Consider the following 23,325-nt stretch of genomic DNA (forward strand, 5'->3'; position numbering starts at 1 on the left):
ACAGGAGAGGAAGAAAAATGGGCCGAGAAATCAGAGTGGACGCGCGGGGGGCGCGAGTCCGGGAGCGGGCGGCGGCGGCGGCGGCGGGCGGGGGCCGCGCCTCTGCCTCGGGGGACGCCGCCCGCGCGCCTTCCCGGGGACCCCCGCCCTGGAGGCTGGAGCCGGTGATCCGACCCCTTCCCTAATTCCAACCCCGCGCCCCTCCAGGTTCCCGTCCCCACCCTCCCGGGATCCAGGCCCCCTCTCGGGTCCCCTGTGCCCCTCCCGAGCTCTCCCTCCCTCCAGAGAGTTCTGTTTACTTTCTCCACGTCCTGACCCCTGGGCGCGGCACCTTCTTCCCGCGTCCTCCGCCTGCTTTCTATCCGTGTCGCCCACTTTCTAAACTCTGCCTCTGCGGCCTAACCCCCTTCCCCTCCGCCTCCGACGCCCCCTCCTCCTTTCCTAACTCTTCCCCGGCCATCCAACTCCCTCCGTCTTCAACCCCCACCCTCCCCCCGGATTTTCTGCACCCCCTCTCCCCACCCATCCCTTCCAAAGGTTGGAAGCGGAAATGGGGCGCGCGGCGGGGGAGGGGCGGCGGCGGCGGCGGCGGCGGCGGCGGGGGAGGGGCGGGGCGGGGGCGGGGGCGGCGGCCAATGGAGCGGGAAGCAGGACAAATGAGGCCCGGCCCGCGCGGCCGACAGGCCCCTCCATCTTCCCATTAGCGCCTAATGGCCCCCCCGCCGCCGCCTGATGAAGATTTATCGGCCCCGGAACCCCCGCCCCCTCCGCCCCGGGCCTCCCCCTGGCCCGGCCCGGCCTCCCCCTCCCCCGGCCCCCGCCGCCCGGACACCTGATGAAGCCGTCAGCGGGGCGGCCTCGCAGAGACCCGACGAGACAGCCAGCCAGAGATGCCGAGACGACGAAGAGAAAGTTCCGGGGACGCGGAGTCAGGGACCGTGGGAGGGAGTTGAGGGAGGGTCTGATCGGCAGCACGTGGAGCAACCCCACCCCCACCCCCCCCACCGCTCCCCGCGACCGCGAATCGGTCCTTGGTTCTCGGCCCAAGAGCCCGGGAAGGAGTCGGGGCGGGGGTCCTGCCAAGGCTGAGGGTCCGGAAGCCTGGACCTGGGAGAGAGGTGGACTCGGGGACCCGGGAGCCCCAGGGGCCTGGGATGGGCCGGGAGCTTGGCCTGGGGTGGGGGGTGGGGGCTGGGTTGGGAGGCCCCTGATTGATTTCTGTTTACCGGCTGTCCCCGGCGGGCGGAAGAGCGAATCGCGCCCCATCCATCAACAGGCTCGCAGCCTCCCTAATAAAAACATTTTACTCCTAAATGATCTCGAACTAATTAACTCAAAGTGTTAATTAAAGTTTGCGCAGACAGCATTGTCATCAGGGAGGGCGGTGGATCCATCTTCCTGAGAGAGAGAGACAGCGTTTGGGGGGGGCATCTGGAGAAGAAGGGAGAGCCCCCTCCGCCCCCCCAACGATTCCTGTCCACTGCTTCCCCACCTCTCCCCACAGCCTCCCCTGCTTTTCTCTTTGCATCTCTTGAGTTTTTCTCCGATGTTCCTTGTATCTGCCTGTGTCTCTTCCGTCTCTGTGGCCATGTCAGTCTCTTGTCTCTGAGTTTCTGGGTCTCTGTCTCTTTATGATCTCTTGCCAGAAGGCTGTCTCCCCAGGTTGCTCCCACCTCCCATTAGTGGGGAACGTCCGTGTGTGTCTTGGGGTTATGTGTGAGGACACATGTGTGTGCTGGGTTGTGTATGTGGGCATGTGTGTATGTCAGAGGTTACATGTGTGTCAGAGTTGGTGTGTGCAAGTGTGTACTTGAGTCCAGGAGCAAGTGTGCGGACACCTGATTGTTGGGGATTATGTGTGGACACATGTCAGGGCTCATGTGCACACAGGTATGCATGAGCCCAGCAGCATGTGTGTCTAGCTGTGTGTGACCCGTGCTGACAGGAGGGCTGTGTTGTCCCTGAGACAGTGTTTGAGGACCTCTGGGGGTCCCTAGGGACAGAGCCAAGGTCCCCTTCCTGTTTCCGCCCGGCACAGGCAGGCAGGAGCAGGCCTGCAGGTCCGCTGGATAAGTGAGTGACCAGGCGTGAACTCAACTGTGAACTTAGGTGAACTTGTGCACAGGTGCGTGCGTAGCCGCCTCCCTCTGCCCCCAGACAGGGCCTCCTCCTTCCCAGCCCCGCTCTCCCCTTCCCCCTCATCCACAGCCAGCAGCCAGCCCGGGCAAGGGAGCTGGGGCCAGGACAGGCCACCAGGCCATGGGCATCTGTGGGGTGGCTGGCTGGGCGGCCCCGGTGTGAGCTCATACATCAGGGCTGACAGGCTCCGAAAGCCCCGGAATTAAAACCTAAATCGAATATTGATCACCCGCTCCGGCCGTGGCGCCCACTACGGCCCCCCCCCAGCTCCCTCGCGCTTGCTCCCTGCTCCCCTGCTCTCAGGCGTCACCGTCACCGCTGTCCTGTCTCTCTGTCTTTCTTGCCTCCTCTCTCCTCCGCTTCTCCCCACCCTGGCCCCACTTGTTCTGGTGAGTGCCTGGGCCCCGGGTGCCCTCTCAGCCAGACAGAGAAAGGCACGCCCAGAGAAGAGAGAGCTTGAGAGACACACAGTCTCAGAGATAGAGGGGTGCCCAAAACAGACCCCGACCTGAAACAGTTAAATGCAGACCCAGAGCAAGCACCTGGAGACACCAACCCAGGCAGACAGACAGACAGACAGGCGCACAAGCACCCACCGATGAACATGCAGGAAGTCACAGATAGTCACACCCTGAAAGTCACACAGACACAGACACACAAAAATACTACATATGGGGTGCGAGGGAGAGACAGCTATACTCAGATACCCACAGGCAGACAGACAGATGTGAGCAGGCCCACGGGTTACAACTACGCACATGGGATCCCATGGGCATGGGGGTAGTGACACCCAGAGACAGGCACAGTCACCCAGCAAGTCACCACAACAGAGGCAGAGGGACAGAAAGTAGGAGGTTATCCCTGCGAGGCCGACAGACTGACAGACTCAACTCCAGTGTGACTAAATACACCTGCATTCCCTGTCCCCCGTCTTCACTCATTCTGACAGAACACCACTGTCCTCGGACTCACCCCCACCAGGTGCCGACCCCACGAATGCATCTAGAAGCCAGAAAGGCCCTTCACAGGGACAAGGCTCTGAGATCGCACTCCCTGCTCCAAACCAACTGAGCGGCCCCCACACACCCCATGGTCCTAGGCTGGGTCAAGAAGGGAGCTAGAGCGGTAGACTCCCACCAGGGCAAGAAAAATGGGCGTCTCCTCCAGGGGGGCGGGGCTGAGATCACTTTGTCTCAGTTTATCCAGGCAGGGATGGGGGTCTCAGTCTCTGTGACCACCTGTGGGATGGAGGCTAGACAGTGGGAAGAACTTCCCTGGGCCGGGAAGGCAGGGGGGTGGCCCACACGGCGGGCAGGGGCGCTGCCCCGGCCCCCGCCCCCGTCCCCGCCCCCACCCCATGGTTTCCCGACTGGGGCGGGCGGCGGTGGAGGCGGGCGGGCGGGCGGTGGCGGCTGCCGGGGAGAAGATGAATCTTTCATGAGTGATTTGCGGCCGCCTCTTCTCGTCCCGTGTTGTTTAATGTTTCAATTTGGGCGAAAGCAAAACATTCAATCAGGCGGATTAAGTGCGTAATGCGTCTCATCGCTCAATCTGTCGCCTCCGCCGGGCAGCCCGCCGGGTGGGGGGGGATTAGGAGGGGGTGGCGGGCAGAGACCCCGACCAGGGAAGCCCCGTCCGCGGCTCCACTCCAAAGCTGTGCCTCGGGTAGCCCCTTAGTCCGGACCCCCAGCCAGCTCACAGTGTCACCCAGTCCTAGGTCCACCCTCGCCTCCATGGACCACTTTCTGCTCCATCCAGGGGTGTCCACTTGGCTTCGGGGGCCCTGGCTTCTCCATACCCGCCCTGTCCACCTGTCTTTCTCTGTCCACCTCTTTTTTGTCTTTCTGGGTGTGTCTGCTTGTTTCTGTCTGTCCATCTGTCTCTGAGTGTCTGCCCTTCTCTCCTTTTCTGTGTCTGCCTGTATTTCCTTTCTCTCTCTCTGTCCGTATGCTATCTCTCTGCCTGCTCCCTGGTTTTTTCTTCTTCTTTGCATCTCCCGCCTCCTCCCTTCCTTAGGTCTACCTCCCACCCGTCTGTCACACTGTCCTTCTGTCCACATGGCTCTTGTCTGTCTCTCGGTGCTCTCTGTCCTGCCTCTTTCCACCAGCTCAGCCTCCCTCTGTCCAACAGCAGTCTTCCTTTCTCTCTCGCTCTGTTCCCACTGCCTATGGGCACATTCCCCTCTGTCCCCCATCTTTCCCTGGCCCTCTCTAATTCGGCCCCTGTCACGTCCTCTCTCTCTACCAGGATCTCAGCCCTCAATCCTGTCTGCCTGACCCTTGCTCCTTTATCTCCCTGCCTCTCTGTCCTCGCGTCATTTCCCTTCCTGTGTCCACCTGTTTCTCTGTCCGGATCTCTCAGTCTCTGTCTCTCTGTCTCTGAGCCCCTCTGGCGCAGTCCCTCTGCGTTCCCTCCCTGGGCTTCCTTGACCTCTCGGCTCCATATCCCGCCGCTGGCCCAACTTCCGTGTCCACTAGGGGGCAGCAGGTACAGGCTTTTCTGGTGGGGAGGCTGACGGGCTGGCTGAGCTTCCCAGCCCCACTGGGCTGCCTGTCCGCAGACCATCCTGTTCAGGAGTGTCCAGGCGAACCAGCCCCCTCCACCCTCACACCCAGGAGCCCACTCCCCCAGCCTCCTCCTCCCTCAGACCCGGGCGTTGGGGTCCCCAGTCACCTTCTCTCTCAAAACCCAGGGCTCCTATCTTCCAGCCCCCTCTCTCCTCCCCTCCAGGCAGCCTGTGACCTGCTCCAGGATAAATGCAGACTTCAGCTGGGGGACTGACAGGCACTAACCAGAAATGTTGTCACCGCTGCCCCGTGCTGAGACCCATGGGGCTGCAAGGCCAGGGCTCCACGGCGCGTGTGGGCACAGAAGGGGATACGGATTCCAGGAAACACACGAGTAACAGGATTCCGTCATGACACACAAGGGCACACACACACCCCTGCCCCAGTCACACCCCGGGAACTCTGGATCGGAGCCCCCGGGCCCCCCCAGAGAAGCTCACAAACACACAACACACACACTCATCCTTTGCCTCAACCAGCCCTGCAGTTCGGACTGTGACACACATGCACACACACACATTCACACTCACACACTCTCCTCCCCTCCACTCAGAGTGACTTTGGGGGACAACCCAGGGCAGGAGGCGCTTCCCAGACCCCCCATCTCGGTGTGCACCCTCTGCTCCAGGGGTCCCTCAGCCTCTGCCCCCTCCTTTCCTTCGGGGCAGCCTGCGCCCCTCTCCTCCCCTCTGCCCGCACCCCATCTCTCTCCTGTTTCCCTCTTCTCTGTACTCAGCACTCCCTCAGTCTCTCTCTCCCCAGATCCTTAAGTTTCTCCCTCTCATCTCTCACTTTCAGTGTCTCTTCCGTCTGTCTGTCAGTTTTTCCTGCCTCCTTCTCCATCTTTCTTTCTCTGAATTTGTCTTTGTCCTATTCTCTGCACCTCTGTGGCGAGTCTCTCACGCCCAGGGTTTCTCTCTTAGATGCGCTCACTTTGTCTCAGCTTTGATTTCCTGCCCCCCCCGCCCCGCCCCTTTCCGTCTCTCTATCTCTGCGTCTCTCGCGGAATGTCTCTCTCGGTCTCTCTCTGTCTCCCTGTAACTCCAGGCTTTGCTGTCTACATTTCTCTCTGTGTGTCTCCATGTCTCTGCGTGTCTCTGTCTCCCCCCGCCCATCTCTCTGGGCTCCTCTCTCCCTCACTGTCCGTCCCTCTCTCTGTCTCTCTGTCCATCCATCTCTCTCTCTTCCCAGCCCCTCCTTCCCTCCCCCTCTCTCCCTCTCTGTCTCACTCTTCGCCTCTCTCTTTTCTCTCTCAAGTGTTTTCAATTTTATTCTGAGTGGAATTAACTACCCCTGATGTCAAATTGCCGCCGAAATCGATAATAATATCTTTACAAAAGAGGATATTCTTCTCTCGGAGAACGGCCTCTGAAAAATGGAAAATTTAGTCGAAATTGATTCATTACTTGACACTTTATAGAACGGCTGCGTATTGATCGCACCTGTCATGTCCCATCTCCCCTAATCGAAGCTGAAGGCCGGCTCCGATGCCTGCTATTTTTCATAATTCCACCGCAGCCGACAGCTCCACAAACACCGCCGCTCGCTCGGCCTCCGCCTCCCCGCTCCGGCCGCCACCGCGCGCGCCCTCGGCCTGGCCCCGGCCTCGCGGGCCGCGCCTGCCCCGCCGTCCCTCCGGCGTCCATCTGTCCCCCGATTCCCTGCGTGTCCTCTGTCTGTCCTCCCGTCGCACGGGGCCACTCTCTCCTGCTGTCTGTCTGTCCTTTCCGCCCCAAGCCCTAAGTCTGTCCATCCTTTTCCTGGGACCTCCCTCCCCCTATCTGTCCACCAGTCTTCTCGACACCCCGTCTTTGTCCGTCTGTCTGACTCCCACCCCTCCCCCACCCCCGCACTTTCCCTGGCTGGCGGTGTCTCCGTGTGTCTGTCTGTCTGTCCTCCCTGTCATCCCCCTGCCTGCATCCTTCCACCACCTTCCAGGAGGTGGAGGTAGGGAGGGGTGGGGGAGGGGTGGGAAGGGGTGGGGGAGGGGTGTGGATGCCGGCTGCTCCCCCTCCCCCCGCAGACGTGACTCCCCCGGCTCTGGATTCCCCAGCGCTCCCCAACCCCCTGAGCCTGGCCTGGCCTAGTTGAAGCCCGGCTGCCCTTGCTCTTCCTCAGCCACCTCCCCAGGGCCGCCTGCCCTCCTCCCGGGACCCCTCTGCACCGCTTCTTCTCCCCGCCTTGCGCTCTTTAACGTCCTCCCCCCCCCCCGCCCCCGCCCAGGCTCTGCGTTCAGTGGGGACCCAGAGATGAATCAGACACAAGCCCTGTCCCGGGGACCCTCAAGCCAGGCGTGGACCCCGGGGGTGAGGTGGGGGTATCACTGTGCCAGAGGAAGTGCAGAGAGCCTCGGGGGGAATAAGGTGGACTCTGTTTGAGGGGGGGTGTCAGTCAGAGCTGAAGATCAGAATCGAATATGTGGGGGTGTATGCAGCAGGGCAGTATAGCCTAGTGGTTAGGAACACAGACCGCCACCCCTCCATCCCATCCCCCACTCAGCCCATCCCCGCCCCCGCCAGGCTCAGGTTCCACTTCCAACACTAACTAGCTGTGTAACAAAGTGCAAGTCACTTCTGAGCCTCAGTTTCCTCATCTGTAAAATGGGGATGATGCTAATAACAGCGCCTATCTCATAGGGTTGTTGAATTAGTTGAGTAGAGTTTGGGCCAGTGCCTGCTCAGAGCAAACACATTAAAGTGACACTGGTCCTGGGTACTGTAATTGGGCACAGACTCTGTTCAGCCCAACCCCACCCTCTGCCCCCACCCCCCTATCCTTGCTTTCTGGGCTCCTGGTTCAGGGAGGTGGTCAGCTTATGCCCTTCCTGGTTTCACCATCAGTCACCTTTAGGGGTATTCAGGCACCTGAAGACCTCTTTCAAGGGTGTTACCCTCAATCTAAATGGATACATCAGCCCTCACAGAGGAGTCCTCGCACTCCTTGGGGCATTGAAAAGAATCTAATGGATGTTACAGACCCAGAGGTGTTCTCGCTCCTTCAAGGGTAATAAATTCAGTCCACTGGGTGCTTTAGGCTGACGAGAGTGTCCTGTCTTTCTTTTCTCTCTCCCTCTCTCATTTCCAGGGGGCATTAAACACCCTGAGGGTGTTCTCTCCCAGCAGGGGTGTTAACTACAGCCATCTGCTATTGCAGCCTCCCTGGGGATGTTAACTGCAGCTTAATGGTCCCCCTCCTGTGAGATGCTTCCTTCAAGTCAGGTAGGTGCTGGTGGTGCTGTGAGTGAATACACACCCTGCTGAGTGTCACACCCCTCCTTGGAAATGTGAAAATGTCATACAAGAGCCCTGGCTTTTATTGAGCAGCTACTGTGTGCTCACAAGACAGGGCACACCCTGATATCCATCTTCTCTGGAATCCTCCCAACCACCTGGGCCTCAGGTAGATTGCCCAAAGATGCACAGGCCAGTAATCCAGAAGACATCTTCTCTGAAGGGGGTTCCTGAGCAGTCAGATGGGTGATGTCTGTCTATCTGGTCCTGGCCACTAAGGGTATCACAGCTCTCCCAGGGGTCCCTCCTACGCTCTGATTGGGCATTGTTAGCCCCTCACGGGTATTACTTACATTCTAACAGTGTTTCTGATGCCCTGAGATGCCTTCATCTCTCCTAGAAGTAGGGCTTAGAGATAGAAGGTGTGAAAACTATCTTGGCTGATCATCTTTGCTGACTTATGGGTACCACTCACATGTCAAGGATGGGGGCTGTGTAAATTGTAATACACGCTGTCTTCTGAGAAGGTGTGTTGTCTTACTGAAGGGTGTAACATACCATCAGCTGAGTTCTCTCCTCCCAGAAGGTATTTTTCCCCCCCCCCCAGGTGTCCCTTTGCTCATTTCATAGTCATCAAATGCGTTCCAGTTGGTGTTCTTGATGCTTTGACGGTGTTCTAGCTTTCTCAAAGGGTGTATATGCACCTGAAGGGTGTTGTCTCTCTCTCTCAAAGGGCTTCCCATACAGATGAGAAATCCTACCCCCAGAGGGTATTTCAGAATCTCCTCTGTAGCACTCAGAGCCACCTGCTGTGAAGTTGCCCCAGAAGACGCTCTCTACGGTATGGTGGGGGTCACAGACACCCCAAAGATACAGGTCCAGCTGGTGAGCATTCTTCAAGGATGCTATGTACAGTCTGGGTTGTTTTAGACACCCAAGGAGGTTGGTTTTCCAGAAGGCAGGGGGTCTCAAGTTCAGCTTAATGATGGGGTAGAGACAGTGGAGGCAGGGGCTTCCTGCTGTCTTCTTGAGAGTGCTATGCTATGTACAGACAAGGGAAGGAGTTCTCATTTTCTGGCCAAATGTTTAGTATCTTCAGGATGATTATTTGGAAGTGCTAATGTCCAGAGCTAGGGTGTTTATTTGGAGACTGGCATGGTGCCCATGTCCCTGTTTAACTCTAGCATGTAGTTGACATAATTGCCCCATTTTGCAGATGAGAAAACTGAGACCATGGGATGTTTAGTGACTTGTCCAAGTGAGGAGTGGTGAAGGGGGGTGGGGTGGAGCTGGAGCCCGTCTGGAGCCTTCTTCGTCCCTTCAGCATGTTGGCATTGGCACCTGGGGGTCAGTGGGGCAGGGGAGAGCCTCACAGAGTTGTCCTGGCCTCCTGTCTTGCCCCACCCACCTTCCCCTCTGGAGGCAGGTAACTCCAGGGGTGATCCCCTGAGGGGGTAGAGCATGGCCCTGGGGTGGGAGAGAAAAGTGGGGGAGAGAAGTGGCAAGGGGGAGAGGGGAAGGAGAAGGGGTGAGAAGTGGGCAAGAGAGGGAAAAGGAGAGTGGACAGTGGACAGTAGAGTCAGGCTGGGCCAGGGCACCTGAGTGGGGGCTGAATTCTGGGGTGGGCTGGGGTGACAGGGGGCCCTTCTCAGGGCCCAGAGGCCAGTGGCTATTTCCTTGTTATTTCAATGAGAGCAGATCCCTTGTCTGTCACTGCAGGTGTGTGTGTGTGTACAGGGCCTCAGTGACCCTGTGACCACGTGTCCATGTGAAGGGGAGTGTCAGTGTGCCTGACCTGGGTTCTGTCTGTCCACATGCCCTGGGCTCGTGTGTCAGAGGGTGTGCGTCAGGACCGGAGTGTAGCCGTATGTCACCATGGATCTGCGTGTGTCCAGTCTGCAGGTCAGTGGGTAAGGGAGCGGCAGTGGGGCAGGGTGGGTCTGTGTGTGCAGCTGTGTCCATCTGTTTGTGTATGTGTGTGTGTGTCTACTATAGCTGTGTGTCCATGTGCCCACAGGCCGTGTCCCCTATGTGTGTTCGCGCTGTTAGTGTATCGGTGTGTCCCTATGTCTGTGTGTCTGCTACCCAGACTGTGTGCGTTTCAGCCGCGTCCGAGTCCAGTCCCGCGTGTCCAGCAGGGGTCCTGGCCACCGTAGTTGCCACCTCCATCTCTCACGCCCGTCCGTTTGTCCGCCTGTCCTCCTCGGGAGGGGCGGGGCAGGGAGCGGAGGGGAAAGGAGAGGAGAGGGGGTCTCCACCTCTCCACCCACCCCCGCCCCCCGCCCCCACTCCCTCGGTCCCGGGATCGAACCTTATTTAGAGTCGCGATTCGACATCTGTTTTCAAATTTGATCAGCTCTGAACTTTATTTTCCGAGTTTGAGGAAAATTATATTCCATCGATCGCGCTCCCGCCCCCTCCCCCGCACCGCCCGCCGCCGCCGCCGCCTCCATATATCTGCGCGCGGAGCCGGGCCGGGCGGCCGCGAGGGCGGGAGGCGCGGCGCGCGCGGAGGAGCAGCGGGAGGAGGAGCGGGAGGAGGCGCCCGCGGCCGGCCGCCCCCGCGCCCCCCGCCCCGGCCCTGCTGCCCCGCGCCTGGCTCGCGGAGCCGCTGTCCGCCCGGAGCTCCGTCCCCAGCTTCCCGCGTCTCCATCTCTCTCGGCGCGTCTCCGTGTCGGGGTCTCTCTCTGCATCTCCCTGTCTCTGCTTCGCTCCCGTCTCTCTGTCTCCGGACATCTCTCGGTGTCCGGGTCTCTCAGTGACTCTCGCTCCCTGCTCCCGCCCTCTCTGGCTCCATCCCCTCCTCGGGGGCTCTGGGCATCTCCCCCCACCCCCGCCCCCGCCCCAGTGCCCCCTCCCCAGAACGCCGCGGGGGCCATGGCTGCGGGATCCGAACTTTAAACTCTTCTCCCCGGACCTGTGCGGATGCGCAAACCCCGGAAAGTGAGTGCGCGCCGCGGCCGGCACAGGGGCGGGGATGGGGGGCGGGGATTCCTGCCCGGGGCGGGGGCCTGGCCGCGGGAGGTGCTCCCGAGAGAGCTGGGCTCCCCAAGCTGGGGGCGAGGAGGCGGGTGGGGTCTCCTACCGGGAGGTGGGGGCGGGTGGGGCTGCGTCGGACTCCCGGGAGGAGGGAGGGGCCGAGGGCTGGAGGTGCGCCCTCGGGGCAGGGGTCCAAGGACAGGGGCGCGGGGAGTGTGGAGAGCGCGGGAGACCGCGCCGTAAGAGCGCACGCTGGCGGCCAGACGTGAGGGCGGGTCTGGACTTAGGGGCGAGAGTGGTGGGTGTAGAGAGCAAGGCTGAGGGCTTGAAATTTGGGACCTAGGGGCTCAGAGCCAAGAGACTGGATATTGGGGATGAAGAGCTGTTTGGGGTTGGGGATCAGGACTAGGGGTGTGGATATCTGGAGATGGGGTCCGCATGGGGGGTTGGGTTTGGGGGGCTGGGAGGTCTAGATTTGAAGCTAGAGTTAAGAGCTGAGGATCTGCAAATTTGGCCCTGGATATTTGGGGTCTGGATATTTGGTGTGAGAGGTCCCAGGGGCTGTGGGGAGGATATTTGAGCCAAGTTTGGGGTCTGCATACTTCCTGGCTGGGAGTGCAGGCCTGGCCTTGACCTTTGGGGGGGCCATGTCCTGGGGACAGGTGGCCTAGTGCCACATGCCTTTTCTGTCCCAGTCATTCCACAGCTGTCCCGGGACCATGCTGGGCCACCTCTGACATCTCTTTTCTGGCGGGGTCTCTCCTCACTGACTCTCTGTCCCTGTCTCTTCCAGGGTCTCTGTGTCCATCTCTAATTCTCCCAGAATTTGTCTCTCTGTCTCTTTTTGTCTCTCTGTCTCTGCCTCTCACAGCATCTGTCTCTACCTCTTTGGGTCCAACTCTTAGACCATCTCTCAGAATCTCTGTGACTATCTCTGCCCTTCCCCTATCTTTCTCAGCATCTCTCTGCTTCTGTCTCTCACTGTCTCTCTGTCTCTGTCTCTCCCAGTGTCTCTGTCTCTGTCTCCCCCTCGCTGGTTTCCGCTCAGATTAAGCCGGGGACCTAATTCCAGGCCCAGGATCGAATTTTCTGGCAACAAAGGGAAATAGCGAATCGATCGGTCGCTCCGGAGATTAAGAGACAAGCGGCGCGCGGATCTATCACGGCTAAACGGCCCCCCCTCCCGCTCCCCCCGCCCGGCCGGCCCGCCGAGGCCCAGACGCGCTCCGCATCGCCAAGCAGCCTCTGGAGCCCCGGCTGCCTGCCGGCAGGCCGAGCCCAGAGCTAACTGCGTGCCCTGCCGCGGGCCAGAACCTGGGGAGGGATCCGAGAGCTCAGCCGGCCCCTGGGGAGGCGGGGAGGGGGTAGTGAGTGAAACGGAAGCCACAAACCACCCCAAAGAGCCATGCTGCACACACCTGTGGCCTCAGGTAACATCTTTCACCCACACCTGCCTATCAACACACCTGTCACATCGGTGTCCCACATCTGGACCTCCAGGTAACATTCGACTCTTTACACCTGTGCCCTGCAGGTAATCCCTGTCCTCCGCACCTGTTCCCTTCATCCACACGCCCCCCCCCCCCTCCGGTGTCATCTGTTTCCTCTCACCTGCCCCCCCCCCCCCCCGCCAGGTAACACTTGTCCCTTGAAGAAACCTGTCCCAAAGATGCCCATGATCAAGCTTACCTGCACCTCCAGGTAACATGTTCTCCAAACTTTGCCCTTTCCACATGAATCCAGGCATGTCTTATTTCAGACCACGTTATTCCCTCTCTACCTGCAGCTGCACCACCCCCGCCTCCCCCGGAAAGCCCAAGACGCACTTGTTTCTCACACATCTGTATTTCTTCATCTCTGTCTCCTTCAGGCAGTACCTGTCCAGCGCGTCTTACCTCACTCTATCTCACGCAGTCCCTTCCTTTACACATAAACACTCACACTCAACACAGGAGCATCCTTCTTCTCTGACCTCAGGCCGCGCCTGCCCCCCTCTCTTCCCCACCCCCGGCTCTCACCCATACCTCTCCCTTATAATGCTGACCTTGTCCGCCCTCACGCTGGTCCTTCCAGAAGAACCTCCTACGCCCCTGTCACTTGAGAAATGCATCTTCTTCATGGCACTCCCTGCCTGCACCTAACTCCCTCACACTCTTCCTCACGTCTCCCATCATTTCACGTAAGTACACCTGCTTCCAAGGCTTCCTCCATACCTGTCATTTCAGGTAACTCATCCCAGACAAGAGCGCATGCGCCAACTTCACGTGTCTGCTAGCCACCCCCCCCCCCCCATGGCTCACACATGCAGTGGCCCCCAGGTATCGGAGTAGCCATCTTTCTTGGGTCCCTCCCCTGCCATGGCTCCTTCAAGCCCATGTCCACATGCACGCTTGCTGTCCTCGCTGTCTCTCTGGGTCTCCCAAGGTGCAGCTTCATGCTGGCATGCCTTTGGGCCAGGAATCTGTCCTGGTTGACAGGTACCTGCCTCACCTGTATACCTGTCCCTGCAGGTATGACTTATCTGCCTCTCTTCTTTCCCCACATACCTAAAGTTCCACGTTCCTCACTTCTTTTTCCTTTCCTCACAAGGTCATACCAATATCTCCACACACCTGCCTGTTGCTCACCTGTCTACCGCAGGCATCACCTGCTCCGGTACCACGTCCACTCATTTCTTCAAGCAAACAGGTACTGAGCCCTCCACACACCCTCTCCTTAGTCTCTCTCTGCTTTACATCTCTTCATCCAGGTCTCTGCCAAACCACTGGACTCCCCAGCCTGTCCCCAAAGAGATTCCTGCTCCTGCCCCACAGATGCACGCCTGACTCCCAACACTCTCGCCTTCTCCCCAACTCACCGCATCCACTGTGGCCCTCGTTCCCTCATAGCTTCTTCAAACACTGTGTACCCACCCCGTCCCGCTCAACCACCTGCTCATACAACCTGTCGCCCCTGCCCCTCTAGAGCCTAACCTTCAGATCTCTCACACCTGTCTCCAGCCCACTCCCCTCTGGAACGACCTGTCCCTTTTCCCAGAACGTGTCACCAGCCGTCTATCTCCTCAGGGGAATACCTTTCTCGGTGAGCACAAGTAACACCTGTAGCATTTGTTAAAAACGTGTAATACCTGTTCTCGGCCATCCACACACCTACCTGCTGCGGCATGCAGAAGCGCTTAAGTCAGGGGTCCTTAGGTTGCACGGGCAGAGGAACCATCTGGAGGGCTTGTGGGACCACAGAGACCTGGGTCTCACCGCAGAGACCCTGGTGCAGCAGGTCTGGGGAGGAGCCTGACGCTCTGCATTTCTAACAAGCTCCAAGTCGTGCCGCTGCTGCTGCTGGTCCACGGACCGCTCTCTGAGGAGCACCTGCTCATAACGTGTGCGTGGCCACTGCTTATTAAACACCCATCTCTGTGACAGACGGTGTCTTCTGTTCTTCATATCCCTTGTCTCATTTCATCTTCATGAGACCCTTGGGAGGGAGGCACTTATCTTATCCCTTATTCCCATTTTGCAGAGAAGGAAACTGAGTTCAGAGAAATGAAGTCATTTCTGGACTTGGAAGCTGGTAGCTACTGGAGATTTGCATCAATCTGAGGCCATCTGACTGCAAGCTTCCAAGTGTCCCTGTCCCCCACACCTGCCCATCAGGTGACCACCTTCCTCCACAGACACATCTGTCCACCTCATCACTTTGGCATCATTTGTTTGCCCATCACCTGCCAGCTCTGCTACATCCCACGTTCTACCTCCACTCCTGTCCTTGGATACCCTCCCTACCTGCTGGCACACCTGTCTCTCTGACAGTGACTCCCCCCGGCCAAGCTTGTCATCCGCCTCCTGGTTCCCACCTGCCCCCCGCCAAGCGAGCACAGCCTCCTGCCACACACCTGTCTCCTCACATACACCTTGGTCTCTGGTTCCTGGCTCCTGTTTCCTATCCCCCCACCTGTCTTTTATCCCCTCTGTCTCCATCTCTGTTCCATCTTCCCATCCCCCTTTGCTTGTCCCTGAATCTCTTTTCCTCCTTCCCTGTCTTTGTTCTCTGTTTTCCTCCATTTCTGTCTCTCTCAGGGTCTCTGTATCCCTCCCCATCTCTTTATAGCGCTCTGACTCTCTGTTTGTCTGCGTCCTGCATTCTCTGTCTCTGTCTCATTCTCTGTCACCTCTCTCCTCTTCTGTCTCTGCCCCTTGCCCTCTCCACTGACAGTGGAAATCTTAGGGAGACTTCAAGTCATACTGATCTGCATTTGAGTCCAGACATCACCGCTCACCCCTGTGGACTTTGGCCAAGTTACTGTCCCTGTCGGAGCCTCAGTTTCTGCATCTGTGAAATGGGCATCATGGCAGCTGCTACCTCCCAGGTCATAGTGTGGATGAGAGACTGAAGGAAGCCCCAGGATGCAGGCGGTGGGGAGTGGGGGGCACAGATAGGGGCTGACCTTCCCTCCACGGGTCCCTCTCTGCTCCTGTCTCTTTCCCAGGGCTGCAGCCCCGCCCGGCTGTCAGTGGAAGCATGTGTGTGGTGGGGGGATTGGAGAGAGAGGTGGGCAGAAGTATCCCGGCCAGCCGAGGCCTGGGCATGGGACCCGGTGTGGGGCTGGGGACAGGGATCGATCCGCCTCGGCGGCAGTGCGCGGGCCAGGATTGCATCTTGTCACAATAATTTATTGCTCTCATCCCGTCTGATCGATGGCGCTGAATTAGCACCGTGCGATGCCCCTGGAGCCCCGAGCCTCCCCCAGTCCAGCCGGACCCTGGCCCTTCTCTGGCCCTTGTGGGATCCCTGAAGCCCAGGCATCCGGTTCCAGCTGGCCCAGGCCCTACGCCTGGCTCCAACACAGGGGTCCTGCCCTCGGTGCCCCACCTCTCTGCCCCCTCGCCCTGGGTCTTGCCTCCCCACCTCCACTGCTGTCCATGGGTCTCTGCCTTTCTGTTCCTTGACTCACACCATCCCTCTGTTTCCCTGCCTTGCTCCCTGTAGCCTGAATTCCCTTCCAACAGTATTTGCTGAGCACATACTTGGTGCCAAGCCCCGTGAGCAGGACACACAGCCTCCCCGCCCTTCGGCCAGTGCAGTCCAGAGGGGCTCCCATGGTCTCATGGCTCCTAGGACTAGCTGGTCACCCTCGCCTTCAGTGTCCTGTCCCTCCACCCCCTCCCCAGCACCCCCACCACGTCACAGTCATCGCCACTGTCTCTGACACAGAGCCCGGAGGCCAGAGGATCCAGCAGTGGCGGAGGGGGGGGGGCAGGGCAGGTGGTGCAGGGCCTGGGGGTGTAAGGATGAGACTGGGATTCAGCCGGGGGAGTTGAGGACCAGCTTGGGAAGAGAACCCCAGCTCCACTGGGGTTCAGGTGGACGCAGGGGCTGGAGTTGGAGTTGGGGTTGGGGCGGGGTGGTGGTGAGGAGGAGGAGGAGGGGACAGGCTTTGGAGTTGGGGTGGCAGCCAGGAACTAGATCAGGACCCCTCCCCGACACTGGTCTCCTCTCCCAAGACTGCACAAGAGCCCAGGTGGGCGTTGAGGTGGCCGTGAACCCACACTTGGGCTCTGCCTGTGCCAGTGGGACTCTGACTTTCCCTACCATTGCTCCGGCCTCGGGCCCTGCAGCCCCCCTCATCCACTCCTGTACCTCTGCCCTAATCCCTCAATTTTCCGCATCTCTGCCCCCTCCTCTCCTTTCTCCCTGACCCGGGGACTCTGCTCCCAGCAGCTCTCTCCCCGTGACCTCCAGCTCTAATTCACTTTGTGAAGCCTCTCTCGGACCCACTGCTCTTTCCTGGGTCTCCCTAACTTGGGTCTCCCGCCCCGGCTCTGGTCTCTGTCAGTCTCTCCCTGTGTCTCGCTCCCTGTCTGTCTTTGTGAGACTCTCTCTGGCCTCCCGTCTTCTCTGCGTCTCTCCTGTCCCTGTTCCAGTCTGTTTCCCCGCTCTGGGCTGCTCCCCACTTCTCTCCCATATCTCCCTCTCCCCATCGCTGTCTCTGTCTCTCTCCCTCTGCGGGTGTCTCTCAGTCCCCCCCAGCCCTGCGCTGGCTCCATCTCTCTGGGTCCATCTGCGGTTGCGCCTCCCTCCCTCTCCCTTCCCCCAGCGCTGTTTGGTAGGCGGGGTGCGTGGCACTGCGGCTCCCACCTCCCGGGGGACGCTCCCTCGCCGCCCCCCCCTTCCTGACACCGTTCGGAGCGCTGGCCGCAGCCCCAGGGACATCCGTGCAGAGACTGGAACTCAGGGGGAGAGACCGAGACCTAGAGAGACACACTCCACCCCAGAGATGCCAGCTAGAGGGAGAGACAGTGTGAGGGTGGGTCTGAGGTCTCCGTTCCTGCCCTGGCTTCGTGCCTCCCAAGCACCCCACGCCCACCTTCTCCAGGCTGGAAGCTGGTGCCCCGTCTGTCTGCCAAACTGTCCCTCCATCTTGCACAGTCAGCCTGGGCAGAGGTTCCTGGGGGCGTTTGCGCGCCTGTGTGTGCGTGTGTGCATGTGTGCAAGCTGTCTGGACCGTGTGTGTCTGTGGTGTGTGTGATACTTTGGGGGGAGGCTTGGCTGCCTTTTCGTGGGACTGTGTGACCTGTGTTACAGCACTTGTAAACGTGGCGTGTGGAGAGGTGTGTGTTCCTGGGCAGTGACTAAGTGTGGGTGCGTGACACCCTGGGGTCGCATTAAACCCCGCGTGTCGTGTTTATGCCCACATGTGTGACCGGGGTGTGATGCTCAGCTGTCTGCCCCCAAAACTCTGGAGCTGTGCCGTGTTTGGAGGTTCTGGGTCAGGTGGCCACATGGCGTGTCTGAGTGGCCGGGAAAGGACATGTCTGAGGGCCAGGAGACCAGGAGGCTTAATAGCCCCAGGGAGACGGGGTGGAAAGACCGAGAGTGCCAGCATGGTGGGACCCCAGGAGCCAGGCTGGTGAGTGTGGGTATGAGGAACACAGCACAGGGGCAGCTGTGGACATGGTCCCCAAGCCCCCCCGAGCTGCTGTATCAGACTGGCTGTGTGTGGCGGTGCCTTTGTGTGCAGGGGTGCTGTTGTGTGTCTGAGACTGTGGGCTTGTGTCTGAGTCTGGGATCAGGCGTGGACAGGCTGTGTGTGCATGTGTGTGGTCATTTGGGGAGCTGGATAAGGAGTATCAGTTCATGACAGTTAAATGAACGAGACTGTGTGTGGCCAGCCCTGAAGGGTGTGGAAGGCTGCGTGTGTCTGTGGTTGTGTATTCGTGTGAGACTGGTGGTGTACGTGTGCATCCCTTGTGTAAACTGATGCTCAGCTATGTGTGGGGCTGGGTCTCTGATGTCGTGTGAGCATCAGCCTGGGGATGTGATCACTGTGTGTGTCACAGGTGCTGGTGTGTTTCCGCCCCTGTGTTTCCTCTGGGGATGAGCCAGGTCTCAAACGAGCTGGGCAGTTGTGGAGATGACAGTGTGTGGCCTTGACAGAAGTAGAGACAAGGGTGTGTGTGTTTGTGTGTGTGTGTACACACACAAGGACATCATTTGGTGGATGTGGGTGGGGGTAGAATGGGTGACCTTGGGTTGGGGGTGGGGGCAAGGCCAGGCAGGAGAGCCCCTATCACCTTCCTGACCCCTTCCTTCCCGGGATAGCCATGGGGGCCTCCTTGGTACCTGTGATGGGAGGTCCTGGGGCCCAGGTTTGTGTCCCCATGGATGTGGAATGGTCTGTACAGACAGGCGTGCTGGGAGTGTGTGCTAACATAGTGTATGAGAGCAGGTAGCCGGCTGTGTGCTCCCTGGTTGGACAGTGTGTGTGTACGTGTGCTGTGTGTGAAGGGTGCCTAGTCGTGTGTGTCCAGAGAGAGTGTGTGTGCATGCACAGGGGTCTACTGTGCCTGCTGTGTGCACAGGTGTGTCCTACATGGGTATGTGGTATATGGAGGCGTGTGTACCAGGCTGGGTGCAGATGGAGCACCAAGGGGTGTGTGTGTGTGTGTGTGTGTGTGTATCTGTGTGTCTGAGTGTGATGTGTGTGCCTGTCAGTGTGTGTGTGTGTGCATGCGTGCGGGGGCCGCGGGAGAAGGGTCTTGGGCCGCGTCTCTCTCCTCTTTAGACAGAGCCCTGGAGAAGATATGAAATTTAAAAAAAAAATCAATTTTCATTCCACTTGTGCAGATTGTGTTAAGGGGAGGTGGGGGGGCTGGGTGAGGGATGAAGGGGCTGGGGTGGGGGGTGCAAGGCCTGAGGCGGCTCCCGAGGCAGCCAGAGCAGCTTAGAGAAATCAAAACAACTGGTTAAACCCCAGCCCAGGGGGCCGGGGTGGTGGGGGGGCGGCAACGAGGAGACAGAGGCAAAGAGAGATGGAGAGAGACAGAGATGCCTCGAGACAGAGACAAGAAACAGAGACACTAAGAGATGGAGATATTTGGAGATAGAGGCCGACAGACAGCTGGGGCAACAAAGACAGAGGGAGAGACCCACTGCATAAGCAGGCCTGGTTCAGTGCCCGCCTCACACACGTCCAGGCTGGGGGTGTCCACAGATGAGTGGACGGACAGACGGATGGACAGATGGTGGCAGGAACATTGGGACCCCAGAGTGGGGTTATCTCTGAGTGCCCACTCCAGCCCACCCAGCCTCATCCAGTTGGGCTGTGGGTCTGAGTGTGGCGCTGTGTGTATGTGTGCACCGTGTGTGGTGCTGGCCTGGCGGTGGCTGGCTGTGTTGGCGTCATGCATGCACCTCTGTCTCCTTGCATGATGGAGAGTGTGCACACACACGGTCTCTGGTGCTTGTCTTTGTGACTGTGCTTTCGTGTCCCTTGTGTGTGACTGGCTTGGCTGTGCTGCTGGGTGTGCCTGGGTGTGTGTGTGTGCGCGCTTCTATGCTGGCACTGTGTCAGTGTGCGCTTTGCAGCTTTGTGAGCTTGTATTCATGAGCCTTGGTGTGTGACGGTGTGTCTATGTAGTGTGCATCTGTCTCTAATCTATGATTGTGTGTCTTTGCTTCTGTAGGGGACTGAATCGGGGTGTGTGTTGCATTTATCTGTGTGTGGTTGTGTGTCTGTCTGTGTGTCAATGTCCGTGACCGTGAGAATACATGTGTGTGTGTTTTGACATGGGTGTCTCTGTGGTGTGTAAGCTGGAGGTGTGTGTGCCTGGGTTGCCGTGTGGCAGGGGCTGCGTGATGGTGTTGGTTGTGGCCTGGTGTGTGTGAGTGGGTTAACATGTGCGTCACCTGTCGTTGTGATGCGTGTTGTGTGTGCTGGTGTAGCGTGTGTCATTTTGTCGAGCTGTGTCGGGGTCGTGTTGTGTGGCACTGTGGTGTGTGTGTGTCTGGGTTGCCGTGTGGGTCTGTGTAGCTCCTTGGCAGGGAAGGGAGGGAGGCAGCCTTTGCCGGCCCAGCCTGTCTCCGCACTGCTGTGCGCACACGCGCACACACACACTCGATGCCATGGCTGCGGGCGGTGGAGATGGGGGGGTGGGGGGGTGTGGAGGAAGCAAAATAAAATTAAAAATTAAAGCTTGCCCGGAGTCCCCATCCGCCCCGTGTGGACTGGTGGGGAGGGGCGGGCTTGCAGCCACTCCGCCTCCGCAGCCACGGGGGCTGGGGGGGGGGGCTGGGTGTTTGTCCGTCTGTCCAGCCGTCCAGCCAGGCCCCTGCCAGGCCCACTGCCCCGGCCGGCCCCTCAGGCCTTGCGCCCTCCATCGGTCGATCAGCGATCGATGGGGCCAGGGGGGCGCCAGGGGCAGGGCAAGATCAAAGGGGCCCCTAGAGACAGATGCGGGATGCTGGGACGGAAAAAGAGACGCGGAGATGGGGAGACAGAGACACCGAGACAGGGGTGGAGACCCCCAGACATAAAAACAGGGTGGTGTGGAGCCCCAGAGACGTGGGGACCCAGAGACAGAGAGACATGGGGACACGGAGATGGGGTGCCGTGGTGCCCGGACAGTCAGGGGCAGACATGCGGGGAAGGGGGCAGAACAGGAGGGGGCGGGGGCCCAACAGGACCCCGGCCGGGGGACAGAGAAGGAAGAAGTGGCAGGCAGAGACCTGGAGATGGCAGAGACGCGTGCCTGCGTGCGAGAGACGCGGGGGGAGCGTGGGAGCAGGGCCCGGAGCGCCGATCCCACGGCTCCTCGTTATAACGTGTCCGGAGGAGGCGGCGGGGAGTTGAAAGCGTCGGGAAGAGAAATCAAAACCAACACGGAAATGAGAGGGGCCAACAGGGGGTGGGGGCGGGGGGGGGGCGTGGTGGTGGTGGTGGTGTGTGTGAAGCAGGAGGGAGGGGGGCCCGGAGAGGCAGAGCGAGCCAGGGAGGTGGGGGAGAGAGAGGTGGATGGAGCGAGGTGGGGAGATGGGAGAGAAGAGAGACTGAGACGGGCCAGGCGGGCGGACAGGGGCAGAGAGACCGAGAGATGGGAGTTAGATGAGAGACGGGAGGAAAAGAGACAGATGGTGCAGAATTCCAGAGACGAAAGACCTGGGGAGACACCAGGGAGAACAGAGAAGGGCCGGGGACAGAGAGGGACAGGCCCCGGAGGACATGGCAGGGGGTGGTCGTGGAGGACAGAGATACAGGCAGAGACTGAGGGATGGAGGGGGAGAGGCAGAGGGGGGAGACTGCTGGGTGGGGAAAGATGGGGCGAGACACCTGGGCGAGACGGGAGATGAGAAAGCAGACCAGAGAGAGACAGCAAAGTGGACCAGAGATGGTGGGAGGAGACGGAGAAGGGAAGAGAGACGATGAAGAGAAAGGATGAAGAGAAAGAGAGATAGGGAGGCAGAGAAACAGAGAAAGTTGGGGAGCTGGGGGGAGAGGAGGGTATAGGAGCAGGGAAGGAGGGGCTGCCCCCAGCAGGAGCCTGGGTGCTGGGGAGGGGGCTCGATCAGAGAGGCCTCAATAGACATGGGGGCGGGGGAGGCTGGAGGCTGGGGTGAGGGTGGCCATGGGTGGGCAACTGGGCAAGCCCGGGGTGCGGGGGAGTGGGCTGCCAAGGCTCCTCTGGTGTCCAAGGGGTGGGGTTTATGGGGGGAACGCTGTGGGTTCCTGAGGTGTGTGAGATCCTCGAGAGGCAGGGCGTGTGAGAGGGGTGGTGTGTTTAAGAGTCTGTAGAGGGGAAGGGTGGGTGGGTACCCCAGGGAGGGAGCATGAAGATAGCACATCCTCTGAGAGGTGGGGTCTGGAGGGGTGGAAGGATCTGGGGCTTGGGGTGTCCTGGATGGTGGGCGTCTGAGAGGAGCGGATGTCTGAGGGGGTGGTGTCTGAGGGCGGTGGTGGTGTCGGGGTTGGTGGGGTATCTGAGGGAGAAGGGCTGACAAAAACGAACGGTGGGGAAGGGTCTGAGAGACGGGGATGAGCAGGGGATGAGCCGAGTATCTGAGAATGAGGTACCCAAGGAGAGGGGTGTCCCAGGGAGTGGGGGTCTGAGGGGGGGACCTGTTGCAAGGCGTAGGGGGGGAAGGGGGAGAGGCAGATCCAAGGGGTGCCTGAGGGTGGACACAGATCTAAGGGGTGGGGGTGTCTGAGGGGGGAGGCAAGTCCAAGGGGGAGGGGTGTCTGAGGGGGGAGGCAGATCTAAGGGGAGGGGTGTCTGAGGGGGGAGGCAGATCAAAGGGGAGGGGTGTCTGAGGGGGGAGGCAGGTCTGTGGGGAGGGGTGTCTGAGGGGGGAGGCAGATCTAAGGGGAGGAGGTGTTTGAGGGGAGAGGCAGACCTAAGGGGAAGGGGCTGTCTGAGGGGGGCCTTCTGCAGAGGAGGCAGGCCCAAGTGGCGAGGGTCTGAGAGGGGCAGCGGGTTTAAGGAAGGCATCTGAGGGAGCACTCCTGCGGGCGCTGGGGGCCGCTCTGTGGGGTGGGTGGGGCGGAGGGCAGGGCGGGCAGGGGCTGGGCCGGCCCCCTCCCAGCCCGTCGGAAGGCCGCCGCCCGCCCGCCCCGGTGCTGGCTGGCTCTGGGCGGACAGATGAGAGCGCGGGGCGGTGCTCGAGCTGGACCAGCCAGCCCGGGGGCCAGCCGGGCGGGGTGGAGGTGGGGGCGCAGAGGTGGGGAGCGGGACAGACCAGGGACAGCCACAGAGGGAGACCGAGGGAGAGCCCGAGACGCAGAGACGGACCCCGAGAGGTCAGGCGCGAGGCGAGGGATGGAGAGACAGCGGCAGAGACGGTGCGGGGCGGTGCGGGGCGCGAGTGTGAGCCGGGAGTGTGAGTGAGTGAGTGGCGAGGAGCGCGGAGGGAGGCTGGGGGCCCGTGGTTAGTGGTGAGGCACAGAGGAAGGGGAGGCTGCCAGGAGGACGGGCCGGGAGGGAAGGACCGGCGCAGTACTGGGAATGACGGGGACCAGCGGGCAGAGGGGTGCCTGCAGGGGAAGGAGGGGGGGCAGGATGCGAGGATGAGGGCGGCTGGGGCCTGGGTGGGTGGAGGGGGATGTTCCCCGGCAGTGCCAGCCCCCGACTGACTTGGTC

Source organism: Dama dama, chromosome 4 (genome assembly GCF_033118175.1).
Source record: "Dama dama isolate Ldn47 chromosome 4, ASM3311817v1, whole genome shotgun sequence".
NCBI classification, from domain to species: Eukaryota; Metazoa; Chordata; class Mammalia; order Artiodactyla; family Cervidae; genus Dama; species Dama dama.